At 38.3% G+C, this 20,844-nt stretch overlaps 1 long non-coding RNA gene across 1 annotated transcript; it reads left to right on the top strand.

Moving 5' to 3' along the window:
• Positions 1-742: 742 nt before the first annotated feature.
• LOC148406578 (uncharacterized) lies at positions 743-20,004 on the top strand. The gene is made up of 3 exons (XR_015864037.1): positions 743-870; positions 16,143-16,195; positions 19,237-20,004. It is a non-coding gene; the product is annotated as an uncharacterized LOC148406578 (long non-coding RNA).
• The last annotated feature ends 840 nt before the right edge of the window (positions 20,005-20,844 follow it).

Genomic DNA, 20,844 nt, shown 5'->3' with positions numbered 1-20,844 from the left:
GTAAACAATGCATCAGTAAGCTGTGAAGCTACAGGAAGTAATAAAGTGATTAAATTACAGTGGACCCCCACCATATGAAATTAATCGATTGTGGAGTTGGGATCGAAAGGTGAAATTGTCGTATGGCGGGCAATAGAAACTCATGCTAATTCGCTGGAAAACGCCAGGTAAAAACATCAAAATGTTATATACATATCAAACATTTGTAACAAAATAGTATAGCAAGTACACTGAATAAAAAATAAACATGTATATAATTAAACAACATCAAAAATAAAAAAATATATATGAAGGAAAAATGAAATGTTATTTACCTATGGAGTGAGGTGTCTTGAGTTAGTTCTGGCCATATTCCCTAGCGAGGGTAGCCTAGCCTAGCCTTCTTCATATTTCTTGATTATCTCTAGTTCTGTTTCCATACTAATCATCTTCTTACTTAAGCAAATTAATTAAGCAATAAAATGCACAATACATACAATCTTGTAAGCACTCACACGAGAACAAGTCTTTAGCATATCAGCATCATAGTGACACCATTACGCCGACCGATAGCAGACCAGCATTTTAGTAACGCCGACCAACAGCAGAACAGCATCTTAGGGACGCCGTGACGCCAACCAATAGCAGACCAGGATCTTAGTCACATATGCAGTGACGCAAGTAGTGACGTACGAGCATGGTGCGTCGTGATTGCTGATCAGTTTCGGGGACGTTCAAAGTCTCAGCAGGGGCAGGAATGAATCATGGCGGCCGGTTTGCGGTCACCCGGAGCTATCCAACACAACCAGCTGAGCTTTCAATACAAAAACGGATTCAAGCAAGAGCACTCACCTGGCTTCTAAAATGGGGGAGGGGGAACTTTGATAACTGGTATGTGAAGCATTTACTTCCATTTTTAACTGCTATTGAACGCTACTATGCCAAGATAGTGCAGCATTGACAGCACAGTATCGGCCACTTGATTGCTACGTTAAAACTTTTTTTTTTTGTGTGAGAGGGGTATTGCCACAAAGCGAGGGAAACACAACGTAAAAATAGAAGAAGAAAGGTGCTGTAGGAGAAAACATTTGCTCTGCTGCATCCCAGGAAAGTCAAATTTCTCAATGGGACTCTTTTTTTCCTGATCCACTGTAAAGTGCAGAACAAGCTCACCCACAACCCCTTGCACGAATATGTGAACAAGCTAAATGTTGGCAGTTAACACCCGGCGACGAAAGCCTACTGAATTAGCGTAGTGACACAATTTTTCAACGTTCAGTGTGAACAAAACAATACGCACACACAGTGACCACCAAGTTTGAATTTTGTGTTGATGTCGTAAAGCCATAAAATGCAGTAAAGAGGGGATGAAAAAACGTAGTATTCCCCTTCGTAAAGTAAAAATAATGTAAGCCAGGAACGCCATAACCCGGGGGTACACTGTAGATTTTGTATCTTTAAAGGTTTACAATACACTACAGATGAAATGATTTGTACTGTTTGTAGGCTTACGCCAGTCATGCCAAAGTCTGGCCCGGGGGCCAAATGCGGCCCGTGGTCAATTTCCATCCGGCCCGCAGCCTCTGTCAGAAAATCAATAACGTCTGGCCCACATGGAGAATTAATGCATTGGGCAGCAGTGCTGTTACCTGCGTGTGATAAATGCTACCATCTATAGGCTCAATTAGGAACAGCAAATTAGTGTATGACTAATTGACTATATGAGCTCCTAATTTTCTAAAATAGCGACAATCAACAAAAGAAGGAAGGCTGAGCTGCAATGTGACACAGGAGCCACAGTCAGCACCAGCAGCTTTATATTGGCAATTTTTACCGACAGCTGGATAAGTTCCGAAAGATTCGAGTATTTGGTAAGAAAATGCTAAGCTTGTTCGGGTTGACGTATTTGTGTGAGAAGACATTCTCGGCTATGAACTTGAATAAGGGCCATGTGAGGACACGGCGATCGGACTCTCACTTACAAGACATTCATACTACTGCCATAGAGCCACACCTGGCCTTTGTCTTGCACTCCAGATCTCAGTTTCACCCATCACACTAATTCGGACAAGTCACTTTTCATTCACGATAAGTCTGAAAACATTTTTTTTAAGTTTTCACTCCAGAATAATAACCATTTAAAAATCAAATCAACATTTATAGTTCCTAATTTCATATGTTAAATGAGCCCTGCACTTGTTGATATGACTATTACTTGTTCATTTCTCTGTTATTTTGTTTAAAAATTCTTTAAATATTAAACAGGCATGGTGAGATATTTTTTAGGTTTCAAATGTAATTTGCACCCGCGTACAATTACTTCTGTTCAACTGTTACAAAAAAGTTAATTAAAGTGTTAACAAAGTAAAGTTAAGTGAATATTCAATGTCAATATTTAATGTCAATTCAATTTTGATATGCATGTTTCAAATGGACCAAAACACATGTTTAAGATAGCTGAAATTAAAATAAAAAATCAAGTGTTAAACACAGAACAGCTCACTGAATTTAAATTAATTGCTGTTATATGTAAAGAACGCCAGCCTAGGTCGGCCCCCCTACATTTTCAACACACCAAATCTGGCCCCCTTTGCAAGAAGTTTGGACACTCCTGGCTTACGCCAACCTTTCATGTGTAACGTGTAATGAGCGTAATTAGCTATATTTAGAATGGCAAATCCATATTTACTGTTATGTTGGTGAGAGTAATATATAAGTAGCGCAATAGTAGTGTAATGCATTACATTTCAAATACAGTGAAAACAAGTCATATACTTTGAAATGACAGTAATAAGTAATAAATAATGCATTACAGTTTTGAAGTAACTTGCCCAGCACTGGCTGGTGTCAAGATGATTAGATTTGGATTCAATGATTACTGTATGTTTTTGATCCAATCGTAAGGAGACATGATGCTAGCATGGAACGTTTGCAACTCAAAGATAAGAAAGAGGACTCGCATCGACCTATGCTCACAAACATATGCAGTCGAACAAAGTTACAGTAATTTCATATTTTAAGTCGCAGCAGGTCAAATATCAATATATTTGATGGCGAGAACATATGATTTGCACATGTGACTTCAACCTATTCATGAAGACAAATGAAATTTGTTGTCTTTTGTTCGGCAAAAAGTTTGCAGAAGGATTCAAGAGCCCGACGTGTAATTGAGAAGAACTGCGGGCCGCCTTGATGCAGTGGTGTGGGCTCAATGTGGCAACAAAGTGAGCTCCTGTGTTAAGTTCCTCGCAGAGAGTGACAGTAATGATAGCGTGTTAAGGTTAACTCGCAGAGGAACTGGCGCGGCGTCAGCGCCGAACGGCAAGGGAAGGTTTGAAAAGTACTTATTAGTCAAAGTGGGGGGAAACAACGGCAGTTTAATGAAATCACTCTGTATTACCTACGAAGCAAACCTGCAAGCTCACCAGGAATGCTGTTTTTTTTTTTTTTTGCTGATAACTCCACCTGCCCACGAGCCTTATGCCCCCACAAATGTTTTTTTCGGACTAGTGGGAGGAATGCAAAAGAGCTATTATGAGCAAACACTTGTTTTTACCTCTTGTTCCCTCCCGTTGACGCTTTTTGCGGAAAGCCATGCAATTTTAATGAACGCCAGCACAAGTGCTACCCATTGCTGTTGCCACTAGTCAGCGTGCAGGTTTTATAATTTATTCTATTTTTTTGCGCAAAACATCGCCTCATTTGTGATCAATATGTTAGTGCCTTAGAATGTGAAGAAGAGCTTTAATGTTGTTTTACCAAATTGCGTTGTTCCTTCAGATCTGCCGCCGGACCCGCTTTGATTGTGTTCATTTGCATATAATGTTCGGGAAGTAGAGGAAGTTTGTTGTTTCAACTATAACAAAAATAAAAGCCAAGTCTAGGATAAAGTGCAGTGTAACTACACACAAATAGATATTTATTTCTTTTGGTTTTCTCATAAACGAATACAATTAATGGAAGTTTGCGCTGTTGTAGGAGTGAACACAGCCGGTAGAAGTGTTTCCTCTTGCCCTCTTTAAATTCAGCAAAGGAGAGGCAAACACAGTCTAATGTGATGTGCAAAAAATAAATGTTACCATGTCAGATAACTTTATTCTTTTCAAACAATATTGCTGAAACACATTTCCTCTTTTTAAAAGGGAATTCAAAATCAAGCTATTTTTTGAGGGAGTTGGCATGGGGACTGTTGCCACACCCAATATTAGCCAATTAAATTCACAAACAAAACTGATGAAAAATTTGACGATCATTGAAATTTTGTTGAATTGCCTTCCCGCTCCTTTAAATATGCTGAAACACAATCAGTTTGTGATTTATTGCCTCTGTGTCCAATCTCAAGTTCACATGCTGGACTAAATTGTCCAACGTGACTCTAATGAGCATCACTACGCAGTTAAACAGGATGAAAGCGACAGGATAAGAAAGCAAGGAGAGGCCGAAGCAATAAATATCCCTGGGCCGTGAGGCTCGCATTGCTAATTGCCTTGCCTTCATGGAGGAAAAAAAAATAAATAAAAAACAGGCTGCAGTAAATAATGAAATTTTAATTTCTGTCCTCGCTATCGCGCTTCGGCTGGTGCGGGAGTTTCAAAGAAATGTGCCGAGGCGGGGATGGGAGAAACTGTCGGTGATGGTAGGGATACCACAAAAATAATGACATATGGAGATAAGAGGAATATTTATCTAGAATCTATCAGTAATGCAACAAAATCATGTTAATGAGAGTTAAAGAAATGGCAAATTAATGAAGTATATGGCAAAACTGAATCACCGACATAATGAACATAGTTTTTCTTTGTAGTCTTTATAAAACAAACTTTGTCAATCCATTTCTCATGAATCATTATTTGATGCTGAAAAGGGAATCATTGTCATTCATGAATCCAGTAGTTTTATCCATGTCAAAATTTTAAACGGTGTTTTTTTTTCTCTCTCTTTACAAGGTCATTTTCATGAAATATGAATTCATCAAACAGACATGATTAATTGAATACACATTTCATTTTGCAGAAACCAAAACAAGTCTCCCAAGCACAATTTTGGCGGGGCCATAGGTAAAATCTGTTGGTGCCTTCAATTGTAACTAATGTTTCCATCTCACAGGAAAAACGTGTATTTACCTGAATTTGAATGTTTCATAACATAAAAAAAATAAATCTGTGTAATCTAACAAGTATATTGGTCCCATCTTTTGACAAAACAAGAGATACGTCAGGCATATGAGTTTTAAGTTTTTGACAAATGTCAGAAATGTCCATCTTTAGATTCATACAAAAACAACCTCCTAAAGTTCTCGACAATAATTTCCTAGCTACCAAAAAGTTCAAATTTTAATTGGTGTATGAAAAATAAATCTGTGTAATCTAACAAGTATATCGGTCCCATCTTTTGACAAAACCCGGGATACGTCAGGCATATGAGTTTTGAGTTTTTGACAAATGTCAGAAATGTCCATTTTTAGATCTTTAGATCTCAATACATTACTACAAGATGTGCATCATTGCTATGAACTTTTTAAATTAACTAGCTTGCCAGCACATCCCTGTGAAGCTGTCAACAAATCGTCTCTATCATCATTTTACATACAAGTTACATGACGAAACAAAGTGACCAGACTGGCGAACAGTGGTACCAATACCATGCAGATGAATGGATGGATGGATGGATGATGGAAAGATTGATGGATGGATGGAGGGATAGATAGATAGATAGATAGATAGATAGATAGATAGATAGATAGATAGATAGATAGATAGATCAGCAAAGTTGCCTTGTGCTTCTGACATGGTAACACTGTCATTATTTAATAGTAGAATCCATAACTCTTGTTCATAAAAACAACAATAACTTAAATGTATATTCCACCTTTCAAACGACCTGAGGACGCAACTATGTGGTTGGATTTTTCACAATAAAACCAAAAAAAGAAGAACACACACACAATTGAAAAGAGGGACCGGCAGTGGCTCATCAATAACATTCTACTGGAAACAAACACGCTGAGGAGCAAGCGAGGACAATGTCTGGCTCTTGTGTACAGTGTTGGCAAAATTTAAAAGAAAGCCTCATTCATCTAAATCCGGCGGCAAACAAAATCAAATAAATCAACAGCGGACGAATATAAAAATATTTGTGTTGCGGACAGATAATTAATGAGCACAGCTGCGCTAATTAAAAGCCATCTGAGTTCCATTAATCTTCCTTGTTGGGAGTCGCATCGTTTCTCAGAAAAAAGAAAAAATCTAAAATGTGGACAGCCACGCCTTTCCCGACACAGATCTTCGTCCTTGGACTCATTTTTCAGGTGATCCGGAAGAGCGAATGCCATTAATAATGCTAGGACGGGATAAAAAAGATGATTTTCTCACCACTGCACCGTCAGATTTGTGCCCAGCTTTCCTGCTATGTTCAGCAAAGTCTCAAAAGTGAAAACATAACAAGGCAATTTTTTTCATGCTTGGACCAGTCTTTCTAACAGTATATTTCCTAAAGTCTTTTTTATCTTTTAAATAGTGGCCAACAGATTTTGTAGATAAAATGTAAAGTTTTCAGTCTAATTTTAGCAAACGGATCAACGAAAGAATGTTATCAGCTTTTTTTTTTTAACTGTGATTTTACAAAAGGTGGACGTCAAACTACAAAGAAAAATGATACTGTATGTCTCTCAAAGCATTTTTCTGCAAGTGATTTAATCAAGAAATGTGCTTTCTAAAAAAGTCATGATATATTTTAGAAACAGGAACCCAGAACATCCAAATATTCTTTGATTTGTTTAAAAATATGACACAGTACATATTTTTCTAATCTGCAAATCCATATTGTGGAATTACTTGTTCATTAATCATGTTTTTTGTGAAACAGACAAAATGGCTTGCAGTAAGTACGTGACCGCAACGAGCCAGAGGAGCTCTTTTATTTTCATCAGTATGACTGTGGCACAATAACAGTGGTGGAATATTCAGATATTTATTGCTCCAAGTAAAATAGTTAGTGTTAAGTCAACCGTGTATTATTGATTGAATGACAGACCCTCAGGTTTGCTGCCTCAAAGACAACAAATCGGCGCTACAAGCACACTGCTGTTGTTATTCTGCTCAATACCACACATGGAATCAGAAGTTTCGAAGATTCTCAGATCCATATTTTAAAAAAAAGTAACAGTAGCATTTCCCTCTAAAGAACAAAACAGCCACATGTCCATATTGTTTTGGTCAATATTTAGGGGTACATTAACATCAAAGTTTTTAACGACGTTTCAATTTCACCTTTAAAAACAAGCCCACACGTTTTACTCTCTAAAGCCACACTTCCCATTCGTATATTCTAAATTATTCATCCCCCCCCACACACAAGTAGGCACAGTACATAAAAATTGTGGATGGTAATCACAGGGGCAACGGCCATTAAAGCCTTAATGTGGCTAATGTTTGCCTAATCAAAGTTTTATGGACAGCAATAAAGTCGGAAACAACATGTCTTAATTAGCCTTTAATTTGAGATGCGATATTGGTGTAATCTCTCATTGAGAAGAGACAAACAATAAGGCGACTACCCTTGGGGACGGTTATTGTCTTGCATATTAAAAAAAAAAGTAGTAGCATTTTTTTTTGCGATGGAAAAAAAATGCCCATAACCCAATTAGCAGGGATAATTGTTATAATAAAAATATTCATCATGCACACATATTTTTTTTTGTCTTGCATCATATTTTAATTTCCGATAAAGTGTTAATTGTGTTAATGTTGTGACATTTACAATCACAAGCTAGGCGGGAGGCACTGACGGCTCGTTTTGTTGTGGAATTTATTAAGAGTGAGCCGCTCAAGTGTTTCATTGATCGTAATAATGATTCATTAGATGTGCAAATGGCAACGGGTGCATGCTAAAACCTATGACAAGAAAATGTCAGCACGATACAAAAGGTGGAGGCAACCTCGGTGTATTCTCTCCATACAGTATCTAACACCAAGCGGCTTTGGCAGCACCACCCAGGCGCTAGGCAGACATTTTGAGCGACTCTATTAGCCGTAAAGGATTATTATTCTAATGTGAAAATGGAACTAATGGTGCGCCAGATGCTTTTTGCACAATTACCTGAGAAAACAAGTCTCGAGTCAAGTCGCGTGTTATTATTTGGTCATTTTTCAGAGACCCTTCAAAATTGCCCAATTATCATCTATTAAGGCAAGGCCAGCCCTGTCAATCAAACGCGGGCGCGTCGAGGCCCCCGCCTTCAAACGTGTAATGGCTCTCAGAAGTTTTCATCCCGGCGAGGCGACGACGTGGCTAATAACGTTTGTTTTCCTCTAGACTTAGGAATATCGATGACATGAGCAACACGTCGACTAGTTTACAGTCACTTCTAAATGGCGAGAAACATGATGTACGTTGAAGAAATGAGATCAGACCTCCACCAAGGCCATGTGACTCACCGTATTAAATAAAATGATGACGTTGCATGCAAGCCCCGTAGGTGTCAGTAATGCCCATTACAAACCATCGCATAGCATCGCAAACTTTTTTCACCCTGGCTCCATCCGATGGATGGGATGAGTCACTGCCCCGCTGGCCCCATGCCAATACACTACAGTCCTTTTCCAAATGATAGTAGAGAATGGCACTGTCCCGCTGTAAGAATGTGAGAGACTACAGCTGACCTAACCTGAACTATTGACCAAAAGCTGTTTGCCATTCCCTTAACGATCACTGACCTGCACTAACGCAGTACGGCATAATAGCACATTTTAGTGATAGCAACATTATTATTATTATTTTTTTTTTTTACAAATCCCCTTTTGGTTTAAAAGTATAAAGTCAATAGATGCTGACATGCTCTCCTGTGAATATTGTCCATTGCTACAGTAAAGTATATAGAGTCTTCAGTTTATGACAGAATTAACAAAATATAATCTGGCTTTGCCTTATTTATCCTTGGCTAATTGCTTTGTGTGGTTGAAGGCTCATAAATATATGTATATATGTATGTACATGCTAGCACAGTTTTGTAGTCTGATAGCATAACCAAAAATTACTAGACATGCTTTTTTTTCCGTATTTTGCGCACTATAAGGTGCACCGGAATATAAGGTGCACCCTCAATTAATGACATATTTTAAAACTTTTCCACATATAAGGTGCACCCTCAATTAATAACATATTTTAAATCACAATATAGTAACACTCAAAGTAATAACAATAATAACTCAAATAATAACTCTAAACTCTCAATAGCATAATAACTCAATGTCAATATGACAAACCTTGTTCAACTGTAAACACACAAAAGAAACAAGTAAAGCTTTATCAGTTCATTCCCCATCTACGAATCCCAATCTCAATATTGATCCATTTATAAGGCGCATCTGATTATGAGGCGCACCATCAGCTTTTTAAAAAAATAAGGCTTTTAGGTGCGTCTTATAGCGCGTTAAAAATGGTAATTAAAACAGATCATAGGTGTCTAAACAGCATTTTTTAAAATTATGTTCAAAAAGTACACCAAGGCTCAAGAATGAATAAATTAGAAAAAAACATGTTTTGAAATGTTTTTCCATAAGATTATTTTGATGGAATTTTTTACTGTTCAACATTATGCCTTTTTGATTCAGTTTGTATAGGTCTGTGTTTCTTCAAATGTTGATGTTTGCCAAATTATGACAACGTTTTTGACCCATCCTAACTGAACGCATTCAATTATTTCCTTTGGCTTCGTTACCGAGTTGTTTTTGAGTATTGACCAAAACAACCCGCAATAAAAAGCATCTTCAAGACATACTTTTCCCCAAGAATGATCACCAGCATCATAACCATGACCAAAGATATCTCATTAAATACAACATTTTGTCGGATCACATTCAGCACCACGAAAATACAAAGTCAAACATAACATTGTGGTGCTGCTTAAATCAATGTTTAACACCTCCTCCTTCTATTCCCTTCTTTGTTTTTGTATCTTCATCCCTCCCCTCCCAGCCTCTGTCTAACTCTATCTGGCTTGAGCGCTAGCATATGTCTGCAATCATTTCCTCCCAGGCCCCCACCTGCCGCCCTTGTCCTTCCTCGCAGATTTCCTCCCCTTCCCCTCCCATGTACTCAGTCACATCTCCCTGTGTTGGACCGGAGTTGCGAATGGCGCAGTTATCAATCACGAGAGGCAAAACCTTGTCGGGGCGGCCGTCGTCGCCTCTCGCTTTTATCCATCTCGTTCTTTTAACAAATTTGTTCCAGTTAATAAGCACTCCCAAATGACCCCCCCCCCCCCTCCCCCTTTCCTAATTAAGCACAGGCAGCATGTAGGGAAATATGATACTTAATTAATGATGAGATAAACTCTCTCCCAAGGCCCTGTCAGAAAAGCGTGACACTGTGTTTGGCAGTTTGAAATCACATTAACACGGCAAAAGACAAGAGAGAGAGAAAAAAAGCGTGTTTTTTTTTAGTTTTTTTATTTATTTATTTTTTGCTGTTCCAATTTTTGTCATGCGGAGGGGACATAGCACATTTGGATTCACACTTTGAAATCTGTCGCTTAACAGTGACTCATTGTGTAATGTAAAACAAGACATACTTCATTGGAGACACAGTGGCAGCTTACACCAAATTAATTAGGTCTTTAGCAACATACTGCTCCTAATCGTTGTACCGCAAGATGGACTCTTCTTTCCAAAAATCAGAGAACATACGTACTGTATGAATTAATCAAGTCAGCGATGACCATCTGTCAATGGTCAAAATGACTAACTAGCAGCGAGACAATGTGTGTATCCATGTTTGGTAGGGAGTCACATGAAGCCTATGCTGTTCCTGGCTTCTTTTAGAGCTTGCTGCGTAACAGCTTCCAAGACAACATGTATTAGATGTATATTTGACCTGCACACCCTGTGCAGGTCCCATTTGGCTTGTAAGATAGTTGGTTAAAGGGAATGTAAAAAAAAACCAAAACTTTCAAACTAATATGTAGTATGGGCTGCTAAAAACGATGTTATAATCAATACCGAGTTTATGGATTATAAATTAGACAACAAAATCTGAGTCAGAACAACTGGTATTCTGCACAAGTGAAAAGGGTCTCAGTTCAGTTTGACTTCTTCTCGTTTGTGCAGAATATGAATTAATCTGACTCAGATTGTGTTCTTGCCTCCAGTCTCACTTATTGAAAACTCGAACTTGACCAATTCTCTGACTTGACTGAAAATGACATCACTGTTCCTCAGGGTGCAGATAACACATCTTATCTTTCAGACGTCACTTTACCAAATTCAGTGATGCTGTAACAGATATACAACTGAAATAGCCCAATCGATAATATATGCATTTTACAGCCTTGACATTAGGTTTCAAGGTGGTAATCTTGTAAATTTTTACAAAAACTAATTTGGAAATATTTGAAAGGCTGCTAGTAATGATAGTCTCACTTATTCACAACATGTAAACTAGATTAACACAATGTACAGTACATATTTTGCCTAGTGGCCAATAAATTAATCTTTTTATTTTTAAACAAAGACCTGGAAAAACACTTAAAACCATAAAAAACTACCATTTGGACAATTGTTCAAACTCATATTGGACATCAAAGTGTGGATGATCCACCCTCAAACATTCTTGCCTCAGTCCCGCTGCGTATTTCACTTTTTCACTGGCTGACACCAGGCAGCCATCACTTACAAACCGCCTCACTTTCGCTGACATCATAATTATCATAAAAAACAGCCGAGTCGCAGTAAACTATTTTTACCGAGCGAGGCGTCCGCATGACTTGACGATGACAACTACATTTTTGCTCGTTCTTCTCAAATTAAATCTACACTGACGACTTTGATACGTGCCTAGTGAGTGTTTACATCCCCGCGGAGCGAGCGGAAAATAAATAAACCTGAACGATCGCATTGGCAAACAACTAAGAGCAAATCTGACATATTTACCATAAGGGCTGTGCTGAACTTTGGTCCAAATGAAACCCATCCATAAAATGAAGTGTTTGTTGTGCGCTGTCGTTTGAAGGCGGATTTGTTTTTGCTCTTTAATGATTTCTCTCTTCTGATGATGATGGAAGCCGTGCTGACACCTTCTTTTGCTTCATCAAGTTCCGCTGCACAATTACATGAATTTACTTTCAATAAATTACCATCTTTGCATACATCAGTCAAATCACCCAGCTGAGGCCTTCGCAAACAATATGCATTATTAATTTCATTGTCAGTGTTTATTTGCTGAACTTGTACGCGACTTGGACAGCCCCATTGCCTTGATGATGCATTAAAAAGCATCAGGGTCGGCTTTTATCGGGGGATGACATGCTTCCGCGCACCACTCTGCACCCTGCTGAGGCCAAGGGGGTGGGGTGGGGGTCGGGGTGGTAAGCCCCAGTGAAAGACCAATCAAAAAGTCCAAACGATGCATCACGAGCTGTCCAATTTGAAACAAAGGGAATCGGGAAGATCATGCGCATCGCTGCGATTCCCGGTGAGCGGTTGCTCGCGTTGATTGAGTGCGTTTCCCGTAAATGACTTTCGCCTGTCGACAGCCCTTAATTGAATGAGCATAAGCTACTCAGGAGAGAGAGCGAGAAAGAAAGAGAGCGGGAAATAAAACAACATTCAGTGGAAATGAGCAGTTTGTCGGTAGCTGTTTTTGACTCGGAAAGCATCTCGAGGAATTTAGAGGTATTTTGCGCAAAAAGTGATGCACTGTGACTAATGGACTCTCTAATAGTCCCTGGAAAAACACATTATCGTAAAGTTCGGACTAGAAGATCCAACTTTGTTCTCCAACTTTAACCAATGCAACTTGAACAACGATACGGTTCATTTACAGGAGCGTCATGCTTGTATCCATTCTTAGCTGTAAACTATGTCAGTGTCACATTTTTAAATCTAAACATTTCTATTTACTGTATATGAAAAGATTAACTAGAAACTGTTGTTGATTCTGTCAGAAACTCAGGATCCCCTATATTTTACTGTACTGATTATTTGTTGAACTCTAATCTGTATGTTGTTTCTATTATAACATAAAGTGGGCAAAAGGAAATTTAAGGGGGCCAAGAACATTTAAACGGAGGCAATGGCTCTAATGGTAGGGGCAACACAGTTAGCAGGAAAATCCTAGTGAAGAGGCGCCACGTTGCAGCCATCCGTTTCGCCCCGAGGGCTCTCGGAGCGTGCCGTAGTGGCAGCTCTCATCTGCCACGCGGCGATCATCGCACATGACAGCTCAGAGGTGCACTTGGAGCTATATTGTCAGGGGGGGAAACAATAAGAAATAGTGTGATGATGCGATTTAACAACTGAAGTGCTAGATTGTAAGATCAAAGGAGATTTTTTTGCTGTCATAATGCTTACATGCAGAAAAGGATGTGGGATAATGTCTTGAAGACATCTACAAAATATCCCAGTTGGAGCTTGAATATTGAAAGAGATTTTATTCATAAAAGTATCACTAATACTATTGTAAGCCACTTTAACATGCAGTTTTTAGATTGAACTGGAACTACTCAACAAGGATTTCTTTTTTTGGAGGGGGGGCAGACCCTATGAAAGAAAGGGGAAAAAGGGCTTTTAATGGACAGTTTTGGTTGTACAGTTGTGTAGGCTGACGAGATCATGTAAATTACAGCTTCCTACACACATAAGGACTTTCTTCCACCACGGGCAAAAAAAAAAAAAAAAAAACAAGTAACCAACCAAACAAACAAACAGAACCCTCCAAAGAAGAGTGTGTAATTTTGGCAAGGAAATACTTGTTTTGTTACTGCAGTTTTTAGAATGTCCCCCCCCCCAAATAAATAAATAAATAATAAGACCGGGTAGGTTGTCAACAACTTGAAGACGGTCGAGAAAGCTTGCAACAATCCCATGACCCCAGTGTGAGAGTATTAGCGGTTAAAAAAAGGATGGATAAACAGCAGTTAGGATATTAATGTACTTTCTTTGATTGTCAGTAACATGTTTTTTTTTTCATTCAAAAATCAATGAAAAACAAAAACAATGACTGTTTCATTAACAGGAGCTTCCTCCATCAAAAAGCTTCTTTGATTGACAACATTCCATCGTGTTACAGGTTCCAGAGTCAAGTAGATCATCGGACCTCGGCTTTCCCCACACGGATTTTTAGACAAAAATATTGAATTATTTAAGATTGTTGGCTGTGACAGGTTTTAAACCCAAATATCATATTTTTAACACACATCACATTTAAGGATAATCTTATCAAATAATTTTAAATAAATAAACAGTAGATACTAAGGTGTTGTCAACTTTGGTTGGGAAAGGACAAAATTCTCACCAAAAATCTTTATATGTACCGTATTTTCCGCACTATAAGGCGCACCTAAAAGCCTTTTTTTTTTTTTAAAGCTATCTGTGCGCTTTATAATCAGGTGTGCCTTATATATGGATCAATATTGAGATTGAGATTCGTAAATGGGGAATGAACTGACAAAGTAAGCTTTGCCTGTTTCTTTTGTGTGAGAGTTTAGAGTTATTATTTGAGTTATTATTGTTATTACTTTGAGTATTACTATATTGTGATTGAAAAAGTTTTAAAATGTGTCATTAATTGACACATTTATAATCCGGTGCGCCTTGTATATGGAAAAAGTGGTAAAATATGTCATTAATTGAGGGTGCGCCTTTTAATCCGGTGCGCCTTATGGTGCGGAAAATACGGTACTTGGACTAGCACTGCACTAATCAATCAATAAAGAATCAATAAAGAATAAATAAAGAATCAATAAAGAATGTAATACGCATGAGTTAAATACAAAGTCTACCTAAAAAATACAAGTGTATTTAAACAAACAAGCAAAAAAATGCTGAATACAACCAGTGCTGAGGAAAATGGACTTGGTAAATAGAGTTTCACTTGTATGGCCCTTTTCAAAGCATTTTACACGGACTACTCATTTACCAGCATCAGAAGCAACTGGGCATTCAGTGTCTTGATCAAGGACACTTCCACATGGTCACAAGACGACCGCTCTGCCACTGAGTCATGCCACCCCAGTAGAGATTACGCCTGTGAACCACAGCTTGAAATATTACTGTATAAAATCCCTAATTGTCATTAACCCATTTAAGACCAAATTTTTCCTGGACATGAAAACATGCAAATCATACAATCAAGAACTTTATATATATATATATATATATATATATATATATATATATATATATATATATATATATATATATATATATATATATATATAAAAATAAAAAAAAAGTGAAATAGTTGATGAAAAGGTGTGTTTTATGACCGGTCACTACAATATGATTACTCATTGTGCAAACAAACCAAACCAATTTGAGTAAGTGCAAATGTGTATATCATCTTAAATATCACAGGTATGAAAAATCTTTGTTCTATGTTTATTTTAACATACTTTATTTACTATGCTTTTGTTTGTGAGCTTTGAGGCTGTCATCTTTCTCTCGAAGTGCAACAACAAAGTAAATGGCTCTGATCATGTGACAATGTTCTCTAAATATGTGACATTGCACACATTTCATCTCCATTTTCCAAGTATTTCAGTACTTCATGAAAAATGATTGAAATATCATTTAAAGAGCCTCATGAATCGAATTTTCTTTACGGTCACGGGTGAAATGGGTTAAAGTAATGTGAGCTATTTTCTATAAAAGCACTGGGTACCTCTTTGCAATTTTGATTGTTAATGTAACTCAGTAACGTCACTTGGGTTAGCGACAGAATTACAGACAAACCACAGTGTATTAGAATGCTAACTATATTTCGTAAATCTTAAGACTGCAACAAAGATTATCTAGGTGGTTTAATAGGTGCTGCTGTTATGGTGAGCAGCACAGACTTTACAGACTGACCCAAAAGTTCATTAGCGATCCATAAAGATGGTCTTTCAACATAAAATAAGATCATTATTAATACTGTATAGTGGCACATTTTAATAATTTTCCTGTGCAAGAAACTCCTTTTCGAAATATGAAAGGTATATTTGATCATTTCTGATGATTTGAACAATAGCCTGTCGACTATTTCTAAGATAGCCACTATTAGAGGAAATATGCTCAATGTACTTTATGATATCTGCCTTTCCGATTCATTGCATTTTCAGAGGTCTGAGATTTTCCGGTTTTCATTGCATGGTTGCAATACTTTCTTTTTTTTTTTTTTTTTTTTAGTAATCTCCTTGGACCACCTGCTGCATAGGGGCCACAGCTGGAGCAAACTCAAAGTGAGGTTCCCATGTGGTCTATGTGATTGATTTTCTTTACGTTGTACTTCACATCACAATTTCATTTTCAAACATGCTCGAGATGTCATCCTAAAGAAAACAAAAACAGAACCGCACCCATCTCCCTGCTGGCCACCCCTCTATCACCCAGCCATCATTTCTTAGTGGCTCATTGCCCTTATGGTCTTTTTATGGTCTGTGGCAAGTCATCTGTGCACGTCTTTTCAGGAGGGAATAAGTCGATGGGTGAAGTGAGGGAGGAGGCAATGAAGGCCTGCAATAAGCCCCAAAAAAAGACCATGTCAAACTGCTGCTTGATGACCTCAACCGCTGAGGCTTGCAGGAGTCTGACTGGGCTTTCCCATCCTGAGGCCACATTTGTATGCTAGTATGTGTGTGTGTGTGTGTGTGTGTGTGTGTGTGTGTGTTCCACAGTATCACAAGAATTCTAAAATAGGCATAGTGAATGTGGCGACAGCCAGTTTGCAACCTGCCCTTAAGTCTTTGGTGGCAATTTTGATATCTTGTGAAGATATCATTCACAAGTCTCTCTTCTTTCTTTTTTGTTTGGCCCTAAAAGTCCTTTGCATTACAATAGTCTCAGATATATCAATTACAAGAGACAGTAAGGACATTTATGTTGCGGTGAGTACGCATCGGAAAAAGCGTGACACTTCCCTAATCATTTTAAGGGCGAAATTTCATTAGACATTGCGAGGGTCATTCATCACTGATCTAACAGGATTAGACAGCACATTAGTCGAAGAACCTTAATCAGGACGCCTCAACTGGCCAGTTTCTAAACAGCGAGCTCCGAGGGGCGCGCACACAGCAGGTGTTTTTCCTAACTGGCGACTTGACAGAGGGAGATTGGGATTTAAGAATATGGGAAACCAATCATTTCCAGAAAACAAGTAGAAGGGGGTAGAAGAAGAATCTCAATCGCAGCTATGGCCCGTCAACGGCTCGACTGACATCCTCGGTGGGATCGAGGCGCGAGCTTGACAACATGTCAATATCACTTGAAGCGCTTTCTCACAAATTCTGCGCCTTATGGGAAATCGCCCGGCAAGAAAAACACTTGACGAATAGTAGTTGATCTCGTGGACTGTGGAAAGACAACTCAAACAAACACGGAAAAGAAGAAACTGAGACGAGACTTCTTTGGCGATCACTGTCAATGCATTGACTGGACCAGACGGTTTCGTCTAACTCTCGGCAGCGAGCGCTTGCCTGCCTGCCTGCCTGAGATCTGACGCTCTTTTTGAGTTTAGCCCCCAGTCGCGCTGCCTCCTCAATGTATCAATCAGTGGCTTCTCAGAAGATGACACGATAATTGAACACAAACCTACATTAATGGCGACAACTTCAGCCGCGCTTAAGCAGAACACTGTGGCAGCCTGTGATGAAGGGGTTTCAATGTATTTCCCCTGTGTGTATTTTTATTGTTTACATTTTGAGCAAATGCACATTATGCACCATTTTCCCAATATAGCTCCCCGCCCCTGAGGTGCTTACTGCAGTCTCCAGGGGCGACAGCCACTCCTGAGCGTTGATTTGTCCCGGGGGCTGCGATGACCACTGAATAAACATGAACCTCCTCGTCCTCCTTCCGCTACACTTGTAAGGGGTCACAAGTCATATTTACAAGAGCAACACATGCACTTACAATTCGAACGTATCACAGAGAATTGTTCTGTGCTATGTTATGGGGAGTGTCTTTTGGGGGGACATAAAAAGCTGAATTTCAAACCTTTTAGGGTGGATAAAGTTATTCCCAATTTAGTACAATTCCACCTCATATTATGAAAGGGATCATTACCAAAAGTCCTGTTGCAGTTTTAAACTACATTTCTTCCACCTATTAACATATACATCATCCCACCAATAAGCACACAATTTGCCCTGAAACTTTATGTGTACTATTTCCCTAGAAAAGCATTCAGCAGCAGTGGGCCTCTCAATAGGTCAAATTTAATATAGTTAAAAACAAAATCATTACAAATCAAAATAGAGCAGTCACAATAAAATGTTCTTAAAATTGATTATCCTATCAATTATTTCATCCAATAATCTAATAAGCGATCTCTAGTCATTACATTAAATTTGATTTATTTATTCGTAATCTACCAATGTTAGTTGTGAGTTAGTTCGGGTCTATAAACACTCATCCTTTGTTCCTGTGAGTGAATATAGTATAACTAATTATCCTTTATCAACATTTGCTGATGTTAACCAGTTAGCAAATGTAATTAGGATTAGCACGCTAGCATTTACAATTTATTGTTAACTAGTAGGTCACACATACATATTTTTAGATATACAGGTACAACCCATATGTATGTATTTTACACACACACATCTATCTATCTATCTATCTATCTATCTATCTATCTATCTATCTATCTATCTATCTATCTATCTATCTATCTATCTATCTATCTATCTATCTATCTATCTATCTATCTCTCTCTCTCTCTCTCTATATATATATATATATATATATATATATATATATATATATATATATGTATATGTGTGTGTGTGTGTGTGTGTGTGTGTGTGTGTGTGTGTGTGTGTGTGTGTGTGTGTATCACATGTAATAGTGGAAGCCAACAAATAAAAAGATTTGAGCGATGTCATTTTGTCAAGCAATGGACAGACTGCTTGTAGAAAATCGACCATACAGACCAACAGCCTATTAAAAGATTTGGAACCCTTCGCCTGTTCTTTGGACGATGGACACTAAATGTTTGGCAGCCTCTTATCCAAATCCTACGATTGAATGTAGAGTTGTCCAGATGTAAAAATAGGAAGAAACAGCTCACTGACACATTAATACGAATTAATACGAAGGAAGAAACGGCACATAGTGCATGTGTCAGCTATTTCAGCACTAATAAGAAGCCCTAAAACCCCCAAACTGACTTTGGATCTTTCAGATCATAGTAGCTAGTCCAATAGCCTCCTGCCTCTGAAGACGCCCATTGCCGCAATGCGAGCAAACATCTGACGCCATCTGGGCCGCTCTTCTTTTATAGAGGGTGATGGCTGGCTGCTGAGATGCAGGACCCAATTGGGACCGGGCCAGTCGGATCTCGTCAGGCGCGGGGCGACCAGATGAAACGGCCGTCCGAGGCCCGACAGCGCAGGTTCGCCTTCAAAAAGACAACATGGCGTGAGGCCTGCCAAGACGCAACGGCCCATGGGGCCATTTATGAAAGAGTGGGAAGATGATTTATTCAGCATGTTTACAGTTTATATTTTACTTAAAGACTGGAGAATTTATTTCCCATTTTACAAAAATAAGATTGTAATCCCGAATGTAGGAGCTTCATATCACTGCGGAATTTAACGTCAGCGCTGATCACCTGTTAGATTGCTGGAAGTTTCGATTCAAGTTAAATTTCCCAGCTTTTTTGATTTAGCAAATGTTTTTGGCACCATGAAAGTAAAAAGTTAGAGCTTAAGAATCGGCTATGAGAGTTGAGAAAACATATTTGATTCATGAGAATAGATTCCTTCGTGGATGGAACTATGCGGGGTATAAATCCCCAGGGCCAGTATGGGACTTCACAAACCACATGGTTTACGTATAGATACTTGTGAAGATGCAACAAAAACACAATCACTGAAGATTTTTGACTGCGAGAACATGGCAGCAAAAATCTATGTTTGGTTTTGGATGGAAAAACTTATCACTCAAACAACCTGGCCACAACATGTTAAAGTGATAATGTAAGTAGGCATGGGCCGATGCTAGATTCTGACTTTGTGATAACCACGAGCAAAAATATGAAGGAATCAAAATCAAAGTTCTATTTTTCTTCTCATTGAACATAATTTATTGTATTATTCAGAACTTGGAGTATTTTGTACATTAACAAATGTGTACCATGTTTAGTACAAATGAATGAATAAAAAATAAATAGAAAACTTTCTTTTTGTTATTTAATTGTTCTAAAAAAGCCACTGTGCCCCATGACTGGTCAGCTATTTTTAAGCTAAAGACCTCCTCATTATCCTCCATGCATGCCAAGAAGGTAAAAAAAAAAAAAAAATGAAACAGCGATTGCCTTCTAATTATTATTCAAGGAGGTGGCTTGTTGAGTCAACTCTGCAAGCACTATTGATACCATATCATTACTGTTGAAATCCTATTATTGTTGAAATGCACGGCGTTTCAACCAATGTCCAAAGTCTAGTCTAATGACTAGATCCTAAAATATGGAATATATATTTTTAAAATATCCTGAAATCTTATCATGTGTAGCCCCTAAATTTATACAGATATCAAGTTTGTTTGACAAGCAAGCAGACAATCATTTCTCCACATTTAAAAGCGCCCCTTTAGTTGTGGAAGCAAAAAAGACATTATTTGCAGTTATTGAAACCTTGACTTTTAAACACCACGGTTAACCATCAAACCACTGATGAGCTCATGCCTTGATGTAAGCAACTAAATGTGACCAGCACATGTCTAAATTTACTATACCATGAACATGCAACTCCAACTAGTTCTGAAAGGGGACCCATAACCACATTTAATTTCTTCATTTTACATATCTACTTCTAAACGCAATCAATTATCTGGTCTACACCAAACCATCAGTCACTGTCTTAAAGCTAATAAATGAATTATCATAAAC

The sequence above is a fragment of the Hippichthys cyanospilos genome, chromosome 21 (assembly GCF_059441005.1).
Source record: "Hippichthys cyanospilos isolate Australia breed blue-spotted pipefish chromosome 21, RoL_Hcya_1.0, whole genome shotgun sequence".
NCBI lineage: Eukaryota > Metazoa > Chordata > Actinopteri > Syngnathiformes > Syngnathidae > Hippichthys > Hippichthys cyanospilos.
This window is presented reverse-complemented; position numbering and strand designations above follow the sequence as displayed.